Source organism: Muscardinus avellanarius (assembly GCF_963383645.1).
Source record: "Muscardinus avellanarius genome assembly, chromosome: 2".
Classification (NCBI taxonomy): Eukaryota; Metazoa; Chordata; class Mammalia; order Rodentia; family Gliridae; genus Muscardinus; species Muscardinus avellanarius.
In genome coordinates, this window is record NC_137787.1 from 77,016,000 (window position 1) to 77,030,728 (window position 14,729).

At 35.6% G+C, this 14,729-nt stretch overlaps 1 protein-coding gene across 4 annotated transcripts in view; it reads right to left on the minus strand.

Moving 5' to 3' along the window:
• The window catches only part of PKP4 (plakophilin 4), a gene marked incomplete at its 5' end in the record, with an annotated part of 192,032 nt that overhangs the window by 113,207 nt on the left and 64,096 nt on the right, over positions 1-14,729 (minus strand). The window lies entirely within an intron of this gene.

Below are 14,729 nucleotides of genomic sequence, written 5' to 3' on the forward strand. Positions count from 1 at the left end.
TTATGCAATATACAACTCCTCACAAAACAAATAGTACACATTGCTACAAGTGTACTATGTCATTTGTTTTTTGATAGATAATAATTCCTCCTATAGGAATGGAAATTTTTAACCTTTTATATCTTTGTATCTCTAGGAAAAAAGCAAAAACATAAATAATTACTGAGTGAACTTAGGAAAGACAAGACACATGGAAAGAGAAAGTAATGTTAACATCATCAAGTTGTAGGTTGGAAATTGGGGTCCATAGCTACATATTGTACACAGAGGGGTTTCTGCTCTATACCTATCATAAAACCATAAGATTTATATTCTAAAAGTAGATCATTGTGGTATGCTTTGTGCTATGATATACTAGTAATTGTATTATTTTAGGAAATGTATACCAAAGTAACTTTAAAGAAAAATTAATGATAGACCCAAAAAGAATAGGCCAAATTACTCTTTAGAAAAATGAGCAAAAATAGGATAGAAGAGAAAATTTAAATGGACATAGCATAAAAAAAATACACGCCGGGCGTGGTGACGCACGTTTGTAATCCCAGCGCTTGGGAGGTGGAGACAGGATTGCGCAGGTTCAAAACCAGCCTCGCTGACTTAAGAGACCCTGTTTCCAAATAAAAATATAAAATTGGTCTGGGAGTGTAGCCCGGAGGTAGAAGGGTTTCCAAAAAACCCAGTACCACCAAAAAAAAAAAAGAAAGAAAAAAAATAAACTCCACTAATTCAACATAGCCTCAAAACCAAAAAACCAATCAAACATAAAAGCCTTCGGAATAAATTTAACCAAGAAGGTAAAAGACTTCTACAATGAAAACTGCAGAACACTGAAGAGGGAAATGAAGAGCCTAAAAGATAGAAAAACCTCACATGTTTTTAGAAAGGCACAATAAATATTGCCAGCAGAATAAATATTATCAGAATGATCATACTACCCCAAGGGTGGTGAAGCATGCCTGTAACCCCAGTATTTGGAAGTATCAAACAGGAAGATAGTAGTTTTGAGGGCAGCCTCAGTAACTCAGTGAAATACTGTTTCAAAATAAAAAATAATATAGATCTGGGGCTATAGTTCAGAAATAGCCCTAGGTACAACCTCCAGTAAAACATAGACAGACAATACCTATAGTAATACACAGATTTACCTATAGTAATATACAGATTTAATGTAATTGCTAACAAAATACCTATGTCATTCTTTGTAGATCTAGGATAAAATGATACTAAAATTCATATGAAAGAACAAAATAACCAAAGCAACTCTAAGCAATAAGATCCATTTAGGAGGCAATACAATCCCTGATTTTAAACTATACTATGAGTTAAAGTAACAAAAGCAGCATGGTGCTGGCATAAAAACAATTCATAGGCCCAATGAGCAGAATACAAGACATGGACACTAATCTACACACTTATAGCCAGATGATTTTTGACAGTGATGCCTAAAATATATGTTGGAAAAAAGAAAGTCTTTTCAACAAATAGTGTTGGGAAAACTGGATATCCATATATTAAAGAATGAAACTAGACTTCTCTCACCCTACAGAAAAGCCAACTCAAAATAGATTAAAAGCGTATAAATTAGACCAGAAATTTTGTAATTTTTAGAAGAAAACGTAGGACCAACTCTCCAACATATGGGTATGCGTAGACTTTCTTAATAAGACCCCCAACACTCAGAAAATAAGACTAAGAATCAATAAATAGGATGGGACCAAATTTAAAAGCTTCTGCACAGCAAGGCAAATAATTAAAACTAAAGAGGGAGTTTACAGAATGGGAGAAAATTTTGTCAGCTACTTCTTTGATAGAGAACTAATATCTAGATTACATAAAAGACTCCAAAAAATAACACCAAAAATAAATGAAAAACCTAATGAAAATGGACAATTAAGCTGAATAGAATCTTCTCAAAAGAAGAAATACAAATGGCCAACAAATACAGATAACAAATGTATGAAAAAAAAATCAACAAATACATATGACAACAAATATGTGAAAAATGTTCCCATTAGTGATAACGAAAATCCAAATCAAAACTGCCATTTCAAGCTGGACGTGGTGGTGCATGCTTGTAATCCCAGCATTCAGGAGGCTGAGACAGGAGGATCGTGGTTCGCAGAAAACAGCCTCATCTCCTTGGTGAGGACCTTTGCAACTCAGTGAGACCCTATTTCAAAATAAAGAATAAAAAACAGGGCTGGGAGTACAGCTCAGTGGTAGAATGCCCCTGGGTTCCATCCCTAGTACTAAAACAAACAAACAAACAAACAAACAAACAAAAACCCCAAACCAAAAAAACCCTGAGATTTCATCTAACCCAAGTTAGAATGGCAATCATCAATAATACAAATGATAATAAATGCTGGGGGGAACGTTGGAAAAAGGGAATGCTTATGCACTGTTGGTTGGACTGTAAATTAGTACAATCACTGTGAAAATTATATGAAAGTTCCTCAAAAGACTAGGAATGCAACCACAATATGACTCAGCTTTGACACTCCTCAGTATCTTTCTGAGAGTCAGAATACTATAGTGATACATGTACACTCATGTTTATAGCAGCACAGTTCACTCAATTACAGAACCACTTTAGGTGTCCATCAACAGATGGATGAATAAAGAAAATGCGGATATACACACAATGAGGTTATATTTAGACATAAAGAAGGAAATTGTGTCCTTATGCTAAGTGTGATCAGCCAGTCTCAGAAAGTCAACAGTCACTTGTTTTCTCTCTTATATAGCGGCCAGAGACAAAACAGGAAAAGAAAAATAGATTTCATGACAAAGGAGAGAAAGAATTCAATAGCAGAAGGAGAGAAGTGAAAAAAGGAGGCTCCAGCAAGGAAACAGGCCAAATAGTATTATATTCAAACACAAAGGTATCACTGCCAATCTTACTAACAGGTTCAGGGAAGGAGGAGGGAGGGAAGTGCTAGATGGCATGAGGAGGGAACCATACCAAGAGATGTTCCGTGCAACAAAGTTGCACCAAATTTTTTTTTAAAAAAAAGAAGAAAATGCAAAGTAGAATAAGTTTAGCTTGGCAAAAATCAAAGACCTTGCCCGATGCTAACTGTTTGGATGGAAACAAGTATAGGGTGGGGAGGAGGAGAAGGAAGAGGAAACAGGAGGGAACTTGGAATGTTTTTATACACTCACAGCTCAAGAGAGTGTAGTATAGCTAGTTCAGAAAAAAAAATTCAGCAAGATCAAGAAAAATTAAAACTTACATTAATTATGACACAAATATTTGACTTCTAATGATATATTTTCCAGAATCTTATACATGTAAACAAAAAATATATGTAAGAATATATTCACTGTTAGCATGGATGCAACTGGAGGACATGTTGATTAACATGAGCTAAACAAAATAAGACTAATCATGTTCTCTCTTATAAGTGAAAGATAAAATGCTTATCCCAAAGAAGCAGAGGGTAGAATAGTGATTACCAAAGCTTAGGAAGAGTGTGGAGAAGACAGTGAATGGGTGCAAGTATGATGCTGGAAAGGAGGAGCCGTTTTTAATGTTCTATAGCTCAGTAGGAAAACTATGACTAATAGCAATTAATTATTTCAAAATGGCTGGTAGAAAGAATATTGATTATTTCCAACACAAAGAAATGGTAAATATGTGAGGTTATAGAAATTAGTGAATTACTTGGGTCCTATCATTATACAAATTATACATCTATTGAGATGTCATTTGTTCACATAAATGTGCACAATTACTACACATCACGTAAAAATAAAAATACATTAAAATAAATGCTAATTTGTATACTACTTATAATACTATAAAATTTCAGTAGGGAAGAGCTACATAGTTTAACACTTTATAATATATATACTAAAGCAGTTTAAAAAAGTTAGCCGGGTGTGGTGGCGCACGCTTGTAATCCCAGCATTTGGGAGGCTGAGACCGGAGGATCGCAGACAGCCTCAGCTACCTAGTGAGGCCCTCTGCAACTCAGTGAGACCCGGTTTCAATAAAAAATCAGATGCTTTCCCTAATATGTGAGAGTTAGGGAGAAATGGGTCATAGAAGGAACTCTAGATGAAAAAGGAAATCCTATAGAGGAGCAAACAAGGCAACCTAAAGGAGGAGAAAGGAGGGGGGAAGAGGAAAATCTCTAAAACACACAATGTACTTAAACATATTGAAGTCAACCACTAAGCCAAGCAAGGGAAGGAGGGACAGGGAGGGAATGGGGTGGGAATTGGGTTGGGGTTAAATCAGTGATGTGTGCATGTATGTACACACAAGTCTTTTTTACCCCAATATGATGTATGAATATAATGCACCAATAAAAAAAAAACCAAACAAACAAACAACAACAAAAAAAAGAATAAAAAATAGGGAAGGGGGTGGAGCTCGGAGGTCGAATGCCCCTGGGTTCCAACCCCAGACCTGCAAAATAAATAAACACACACACACACACACACACACACACAATAGATCTATACACATCAATATGGGCAGAACTCAAAGAAAAAAACCAAGGTGCACAAGCACACCATTTCTATATGTTTAAAAAGTAACATATTAGTCATATATATGCATAAAAAAGTAAATATAAATGTACACAAATTAGTTTGGAAGACTACACATTGGCTGTTAGCTATAGGGAAGGGAGAAGGGGACAAAGGAGATTTGAATTTTATATCTAATACTTATTCCATTTACAAAAAAGAGGCAAATAAAATAAGCTTTCAATTTTTAATTCTGAAGTTTTAGTACTTGACTTTTTCTTATAGCACTCTCCGTACTTAAGAGTTTTTAACATATTTTAAGATAAAGAAGACTTAAAACCATAGACAGCTCTAAAATGACAGCCATAAGAAAATGCAGGTTTTAATAGCATTGATGACATTTTGATATGATAAAGTAATTAGGAATTCTTATAACGCAGTATCTTAAAATATCCTATATAACCCACTTTAGTGAGTACTTTATGTACTTTAACAATCTATACAAGTGACTCAAAAAAACCTAATGATTAAAAACTAAGGATTAAGAGTAGAGGCTAGTAATATAATTACTGTCTTAGTTCAATAATTCAATACTATTAAATAATTTAAAATAATAATTATAGAATGTGAGCTATAAAGAAATACAGGAAATGAGTAATGTTATCTTAATTAAAATGGGTTTTAAAGATAATTAAATAATGGCATGGTACATATATTTTAGATACATGGGCCTCTGAATTTTTAACAAGTATTTTCATCATTAATAAGAAAAATTAATGCAGTGTGCTTCCTCCATATTTAACCAATATGCAATATTCCTACACTAACCTGAGATTGTGATGTCAACTCAGCTGTAAGCCTGATCTTCACATTTCCTCCTGAACACAGCACCCACTTCACATTTTGAAATGTTCAGTCTAAGGGATAGCTAATTCATTTTGGAATATTTATTCATATGATTAAAATACTTTGTTGGATAATGTTCTAGACTCATAAAAGTTTCTATTCCTTATTAAAAGTATTTGGTTTAAAATCCAAATTCTACATGGTTATATCCCTAGTTTAATATGTTAGTGTAAAGGAGTACTGGTTGAATTGGGCTCACATCTTAGAGAAGTCTAGCTATAAACTTTAAGTCAAATTTGTGGGAGGAGTTTCCACTTGGATATGTTGGTCTCAGATGAAATTGGCTTGTGACTGAAATGGCAATGAGAGGTAGTAATTACACATGTCTTCAGGAAGCCAGGTATGGTAGCATGTGTTGGAGGCCGGAGGATTACAAGTTTGAGGCCAGCATGGGCAACTTTTGAGACTCTGTCTCAAAATTTAAAAAAGGGCTGGGAATATACCTCAGTGGCAGAGCATCCCTGGTTTCAATCACCAGTACTACCAAAAAAACCTAACCAACCAACCAAACCACCACGCAAAATCTCTTGTGAAAACTGCGCTGAACAAAGTGCTCCACATGAATGAGGCTGGTGTCAGCCACAGCCTCATTCTGTTTTCTATCCTTCACACTTGGGGCACTTTACTGCTTTTACAACAAGTGTTGCATCATGAAAAGCCAATGTTTCTAAATTTGCTCATAAGAGCATCCACTTAATAAATATTCACTGTGGAGATCCCAAGCACCCTTCCTGATAATTACATTCACGTACTAAAAAGTTTGTTCTTCACTTGGTCTAAACTAAAAGGGAAATAAGGGAGCTTTTCTTTGTTTGATCCTTAATAGAGTCACTAGTGACCAAATCCATGCGACAAAAGAAATGTAATGAGCAGCACAGGACTCAGAAACCGCATTACCCACTGTGCATGTAGAAGTTAAACAATAGAGAAGACCAGCTGAGCAATAAACAAGCTTTCACATGGCAGAAATCAAAGAAGAAAGGAAAGCAAGCAAGCCCACGCGAGACGGCAGGATGGCGGGTGGGCAGGCCCCCAAGAAACTCCCTGTGCTCTCCCTTGCCCTGCCCAGGGACATCTGCACCTCTTAAAACCTAGCAGCAACAATGTTCACACTGGCTGGTGAGTAGTAGGGAAAAGGTGCCATACGCTTAGGATGGAATATTATTTGAAATAAAGGCAAGTTACAACATGGTTGAAACTTGAAATTATCACAAAGTCAAAAAACATAAAACACTGTACATTGTATATGTAAATTGTATATGCAATGTCTAGAACAGGCAAATCCATACAGATAGAAAGTAAATTAGTGCTTCCTGGTAATGGGGAGGGAAGAATGTGGAAAGGATCCTAGTAATGATTTCCTTTGGGGTGATGAAAATGTTCTAAATTTATATAGAGGTGATGGTTGTACAACTCTATGCATTGCTAAATAAAACCACTAAATTGTCTACTTTGAAAAGATGAATTCTTAGAAAAGTGAAATGTATCTTTATAAAACTACTATTTAATTGTAAAAACTCAGGTTTGGCTGTTGAAAATATTAAAGTTCAAAGAAATAAAACTTTGTCAAACATATCCTGAAGTGATAAATTAAATAAGTAATAACTGTCAAGGGACAAACATTCGGTTTTCAACAACTCTTCATTTTTAAAGAATGCATGATTTGAGGCTTAGTTCAAATGACTTAAAAATGAGGTTTATTAATGGAAAAGCTACATTCAAATATGTGTACACATGTGAATATAACATTGTTAACCTGGATACTCAGTACTGAAAAGGAGGGAAAGGGGGAAGCAGGGAGGGGTGGTGAGGTGCACCAAGTACTGTGTGAATATATGTCATCGTCAACGTAACCCACATTATGATATAAAAATATAGTGCACCAATAAAAAAAAAAATTTGCTGGGTGTGGTGGCGCACGCTTATAACCCCCGCACTTGGGAGGAGGAGAAAGGAGGATCGCGCAGGTTCGAAGCCAGCCGCGCTGGCTTAAGAGACCCTGTTTCAAAATAAAAAAAGTATAAAAATAGGTCTGGGAGTGTAGCCCGGAGGTAGGAGGAACCTCAGTACCACCCAAAAATAAATAAATAAAATTTAATCCTAACTATATAAAAAAGATGTAAACTATGAAAAAGCCTTTTCTACCATAGTCAGTCTTAAAATACTCCTAGAATTATTAATGGTATCAATGAAGCCTGATGGGCACCATCAGATAACCCTCTAAAGTGTAAAAAAAAAAAAAATAGTCTGAATGATTGTAGGGAATCACATTTTTATTAAAAATAGTTCTTTTTTAAATGATAATAAGAAAATTATTTGTCAAGATTATTTGAACTTTTCTGAAACCATATAGAATTCTATTTTAGCAGGGCTTTAAACTAACTGTTAAAAGGGAAAGATAATCTTAGGAAGAGTGTAAGGTTATTAACTTAAACACTGCCACCCAATTCCTCCCCTCATTCAGTTTATAGGGACAAGGCTTGTTTTTTTTTTTCCCGGTGGTGCTGGGGTTCCTGGAAACCCTTCTACCTCCGGGCGTCACTCTCAGACCTATTTTATATTTTTATTTGGAAACAGGGTTTCTTAAGCCAGTGAGACTGGCTTTGAACCAGCGTGATCCTCCTGTCCCTGCCTCCCTAGCACGTGGATTACAAGAGTGCACCACCACGCCCGATAAGGACAGGGTTTTTCTATGTCTAAAGTAGCTTCCAATTTCAGAGAAACCTAAAAAAAAGTTGTTTTAAGGACCAGGTCTGGCATATCAAAGGGGAACCTGAAGAACAAGATAAATATTTACTCATGAGGATTTTTTTAAATTAAAAAAATAAATTGAAGAGAAAGAATGTGGCAAGCTTTTAAAAGTGTCATATTTTGGGAGGTTCACGAAAATGTTCTCTAGGTTGATGGTGGTTGGTCACACAACTGTATGCCAAAAGTGTTAACAATCATATAATAAAATATGCTGTAAAGGGTTGAATTTTACTGTAACTTATGCTTTAGGAAACCTAACTTAAAAATAAGTATCTCTGAATGGTAGAATCACAGATTTTTCTCTCCATATGTCCTTGCACTTTACAAATTAAGATGACCATTAACTCCACAGTCCATAAAATACAGACAGAAATCATGGCTTTGACCACCCCTGCCCCCTTCCTTGCCCTTGAATGCAAAGGACGTAAGAGGAAGTTCTCTGGTGAGCAGACAGGCACAGAGTCCATGCCGGCTCTCACTGTGAGTTATCTGGTTCCTTGACTGTCATCTCATCCAGTTAAATCTAAATTCAAGTAATGTGAGAATATTCTACTGATGATACTAAGAGAAAAAAAGGACAAGGTTCACAGGGAACATTTCCTCTGAGGACTCCTATATTGTGAGATTTTCTTTGAGGGAAGCTGTACATACTACAGCATCTCGGGAGTCATCTCTGTGGCTAAAGCCAATAAACACGTTCCAGCAGAATGACCTGCAATGCAGGACAGCTCATGTCCCAGCATTCACTGCATCCATGACTCTCAAGGGCTCTGCAGACAGAAAGAGTCATGACAGGCTGCCTGCTTAGGCAGACCTGAAATTAATCCATCTGCATATGCTAAGCATCATACTGAGACAAGCTAAAGGTTGCAGAATTGGACCTCTGGGGGATTGCTTTTAGCTAAGGTGGTAATCCATCCATTTATATTTCATTTAGCAGAGAAAAACAGCTCGATGAGCCTGTTTTTGTAATTTGCTGGAGAGAGACCCTGGAGAACACTATTTGATTCATCAAACAGTGGTTTCTTAACAGGGCCAGACAGGGAAAACCATTTAAGTCTCAGCCCCAAGAACAGGGGATCCTCCTGAGCAACGTGGTTTGCTTTAATCTTCTGGACATTTATAATTGTAGAGTTCATGTTTATGTCTTTAGCCATGCTTTCTTCTTTAGCAAATTTGTGGCATTTTATAATACATTTCTTTGTATGAGTGTGTGTGTGTGTGTGTGTGTGTGTGTGTGTGTGTGTGTGTGTGTGTGTTTAACTAAGGACAGATTAAACCCAGGGTACTCTGCATCTGAGCTACATCCCCAGCGCTATTTTTTGTATTTTGAAACAAGGGCTTCTCTAAGTTGCTATGGCCGGCCTCAAACCTGGGATCCATCTGTCTCAGCCTCCCAAGTACTAGGATTACAGAAATTCACCATCATGCCTGACTTTTTTAATAGTATTTACATCTTGGCTTCATCTTATTCTCTAAACTTTAATTTCTCTAATTTCTTTACTTCACTCTTAGTGTTTATATTTTGAAAGCTGTTTTAAATATTTTCACATGAGGTGAAATATTAACAACATAGATATCTAGCATGTATTTAATGTACTAAAAGCAAATGCCTTAGCACATCTTCAGGGTTTTCCAAGGTTGCAGGAACTATTTTCAGTTTTATCATCTTTACATACAAGTACCATCAATTCCCAATCAAGGATCATTATAACATGTAATTATAATAATTATCAATAACTATATTAATATAATTAGTGGATTTTTTACAGAAACAAATGGAAACATAGGAATAAGGTTTCTCATAACCTTGTTTAGAAGACTACTACTTCTAAAGAGTAATTAATAGAAAAAAAGTAAGAAAACTGTACAGATCAGCTTACCTACTCTAACAGAGAATCCAAATAAAAAAACATAAATTATAAGTAATTATAAAATCCTCGATTTGTCTGACTAAAGTCACTTCAAGTAAGAATGAACAAAGTCCAACAGGAAGCTTTGTGGTCATAAACAGCAATTCCGCTTTTAATTTTGGGGGGCAAAAATGAAATGGCAGATATGAAAGAGGGTCTTGGTCTAAGAGCTAATTTCCTTCCTTCCTTCCTACCTTCCTACCTTTCTTTCTTACCAGGTGAATTTTACTTTTTGCAAAAAGGAATCCTGTCACCAGTAAAATCAGGTATGCAAGAACATCATGAAGGGAACTTGTTGGGCATTTTATTTTCAGCAGGAGTTTCTGTGTTGTGCCTCTGTTGGTGGGAACACAGCCTCACAATCTTTACACCATTGGCTGAAGGGGATGCTGGGTGGCACTCACAATTTCCAGGAAATGCTATCTTTACAAATACAAGCAAATGTAAAGTTGTACAATGGCAGTTTTACAAAATGGAGCCCAAGTCAAGCTATTCCTTTGATAGAAAAGATTCAATACATTTTTTGCATTTCCTCGCTCTTTTATTTTACATTATTATTCTTTTCTTCAAATTCTGTTAACATATGGCAACTCTTGCCTTGGAAGGTATTTGACAAGAGATTATTTTGGTTAATCTGTGGAGTACTGTTTTGTTTGAACTACCTCTGTCCCGTGACTATACCATATCCTACTGGGATCATTACTCCAAATATTATAATAAGAAATATAATGACCACAGTTATTATTCCCCTTTGTTGAAATCCTGAGAACTAATCTGTATTTATGTTTTTAGATTCTGGTTCCAAGACAGACACCTGGTAGAGACAAGGGGTAGTTTCTCAAGGGACACAATAAAACGCCTTTGCTCGCTTTATTTTCTAATTGGCTCCTTGCCAGTGTGTAGATCTGGTGATCACAGAGCAGAGTCGCTGTGTCAATAGTCTTAAGATCCACTAGAAAGCATCCTGAAAGGTCGCAGGCATAAGAGAGTATAGGTAGAAATGCAAAGAGACCAAGTGAATAACCCAGTGGCAAAACCACCCCTGATGAGCTCAAACCCTCCTGGCCTTCACTAAGGCTAACTATGCAATCACGGATCATTCAGCAGCATGCCTTCTCACTGACTAAGCTCTGGGCACTACACCAGGATTGGAGAGTGGGAGAAGGTGGGCCTCACCACCTATGGATGAGCTACACACGGCACAGAGAAACAGAGATGACTTTTCTTGAGGAATGTGAGAAAAAAAGGGGGTTAGCATTTATTTGGGACATTAAAACACACGGGAATCACATGAAATGGGAACAGAGCAACTCAAGTGGATCAGTCACCATTCCAAAGAGTGTTTTCTAAAAGAAACCCACCCTACTCATAACCTTTAAGATTTGATAATGTCTGGCTAAGTTTCCACTTCTAAAGATCCACTCATTTACCCAACAATTACTGAGTAAACCCCAGTGACACTCCTGATAGCACACTGGGCACTGGAAACCAGACATAAAGCGTGGACATTTAACACAGACACACACACACTTACACATATACACACACTCTTTCTCTCACAAACACACACACTCACCCACTTTCACACACTCTGACAGTAACTATTATCCATAATACATAGTTTACAGAGTTTTAGCAAAAATCCAAAAATATGAAAGACAACTAGTTATGAAATAATCATTAACAATATTATTAATATAGATAATTAATGTAGCAAGTTGATCTATAGAATATAAAATTAATATTTTAAAACTTTTCTAAGTATAGAAACTAGAAAAGTATAGAAAATACTGGATTAGCCATACATATATCAACCATCCCCTTATTTAACAGATGTTAATAGTCTATCATGTTTACTCCAAATTTAGGAATGGGGTCAAAAGCCTAGTTCCTGATATATTCTCCTTTTCTTCTATTCTAGAGGTATCCCTACTATCTTAAATTGGTGCTGATCCAAACTGCCTTTATGGTTTTATTCTACATGCATTCATTGATAACTTCTAAGAAATGTTTGTTATATAGTACTTCTATAAATTTAAAGATGTTTGTAGATGATATCTCCCTATATCTCTTCTAATATTCATAATTTTAATCCAAAGTTTGTTTTAATCTTTCCTCTGCCTAATTTTCACTCATTGTCATTTTTTCCAAGAACATTTTAATTCAATCATTTGCAAAATCATTTGTACAAAAGTACCTAATGAAAAAGGACAGTGTAAAACTGTTCTTCCTACCCTCTTCAATTCATCTTTCCTTATCTCTGTGTTACAATCTAACCTGGACTCTTACCTCTTGTCAAGTGTTTTCACATGTAGTTATTCACATGGATGTTTTTGTGAGAGGAGGCACAATGGAAAGTCCAATGCTCTCATCTTGCTGATGTCACTCTTAGGGGTTTTTTGATTTGCATTTTGTAATATCTAATTGTGAGCTAGTTTCTCAGATGGAAATAGTTACATTGTGTGCCAAACCTATGTATGATATGAGAATGAGGTTTGCCAAGGGTGTGGCCCTTAGAAGGTCATGGCTTAATGTCACTGAAACATACCCAAGACCCCAATTCTTGGTCCTTATATGGGCATTAAACCCACTCAATTGCTCCTTGGGGGTTAGAGAATTGTCCTCAGATCCCCTTCAAAGACAGTCCAAATGTTTCTGCTATGATATTCAGTTCTATGTCTAACATTTGGGAATTTTCTTTCTCATTTCCCATTTTCCTTAGGTATTGGCTTTTATTATTGGTATAATAAACATTTTTGAGAGTTTATAAAAAGAAATCCTATATACATTTAGTTAGCTATATTGACAAAATAAAAAGTCTTAACTGAATTCTTCAAACACTGAGTTGATCTTTAGTATGCAATTCTAACTTTCTAAACCAACTGTTCCATACTTTGGGGGAAATATATAATATCACATTATTGAGTTTGTAATTTTTTATTTGGGTGTTCAAGCTATATATAACCCACAAAATATTGAAAATAAAACAAATTTTTGTTTTTGAAAGGCAATTAGAAATTTATTATTTATAAATTACAATTTCTTGCTTATAATAGACACCTACCCGATATTTAAAATGATCATACTTTTATATTTATTTTTCAAAATTTTATTGACCTTATTTGTATGCTTTATGTCAATATTAATACAGAGAAGGGTCAATGGTCAGAGATGAAAAATTCATGTGAACACAATTTACCAACCTGATAGTTTAAAATTCATTCCAACAACAAGCTAGAAAGAGAAACTACAGAGAACTTCCTATTAAACAAAAATAACTTTTTGTCTATGAATAAGAAGAAATACTGAGACACAGGATAATTATGTGGTTAAAAATAACTGAGACGTTATTGAGGCCATAACTAACTGCAAACAAACAGAATTTAAAATTGCAAGCAATAAGGCCGGGCATGGTGGTGCAATGCTTGTAATCCCCACGCTTGGGAGGCGGAGACAAGAGGATTACATTGGTTCAAAGCCAGCCACGCTGGCTTAAGAGACTCTGTTTCCAAATAAAAATATAAAATAGGTCTGGGAGTGTAGCCCAGAGGTAGAAGAGCTTCCAGGAACCCCAGTACCACCAAAAAAAAAAAAAAAAATGCAAGCAATAAAAGTATTTTGTAGTAGACTTTCTAGAAATAACAAATTAATAATAAAGAAATCTATAGATAAGATAAATGGTAATGTAGCTATGTAGTGTATATAGTAGTAATTTTTATAGTAATGATGTTTTAAAATAGCAGAGGTCATTTAAATAAAAATAACAATCATGACAAAATGTGTTTTTCAGTGATACACTCTTCTTGTATTTACTATATATTGAATACTCTTAAATTATTTCATATAGTGATTGGTTTGCATAGTAGTTTCACAGAAAAGTCAAGTAAATTGAAGGCATGTCTAAAAGCTAAGTAAACCTTTCCTTTTAGAAACATTTCTTAGTTTATGGCAATCATTAAAAACACAAACAAGAACAAATGCTGGCAAAGATCTGAAGTGAGAACTCTAATACACTGCTGGTGGAACTGCAGGTCAGTGCAACCACTTTGGAAAACTGTATTGATGATCCTCAGAAGAATGGAAACGAACCTATCATATGACCTAGCAATACACTTCTGAATTTCTACCTCAAAAGAATGAAAACCAAACTACCAAACTAATGCATGCATATCTATGTTCATAGTTGCACAATTACCATGGCCAAACTATGGAACCAGCCAAGATGTCCATCAACAGATGAATGGATTACAGAACTGTGGTACATATACACAATGGAATTTTACTAAGCCATAGAAAGAACAAAATTATGTCATTCACAGGGAAATGGATGGAACATTATACTAAGTGAGATTAGTCTGTCACAAAAACTAAGAAATCGGATGCTCTCCCTAATATGTGGAAGCTAGGAAGAAAAAGGGTTATAGGAGGAGCTCTAGACGAAGGAGGAAGGACCACAGATGAGCAAATGAGGAAGACTAACTCAGAGTGAATGGAGGGGAAAGATGGAAACTCCCTACTGTACACGACGTACATTCACAAACATATCGATGCCAATCACTAAGTAAATCATGAGAAGGAAGGAGGGGGGAAAGATTAAGGTAAGGGCTAATGTGATGCGTGCATATATGCCTCTAACATCTTGTACTCCATTAAAATGTATGACTATAATATGCCAATAAA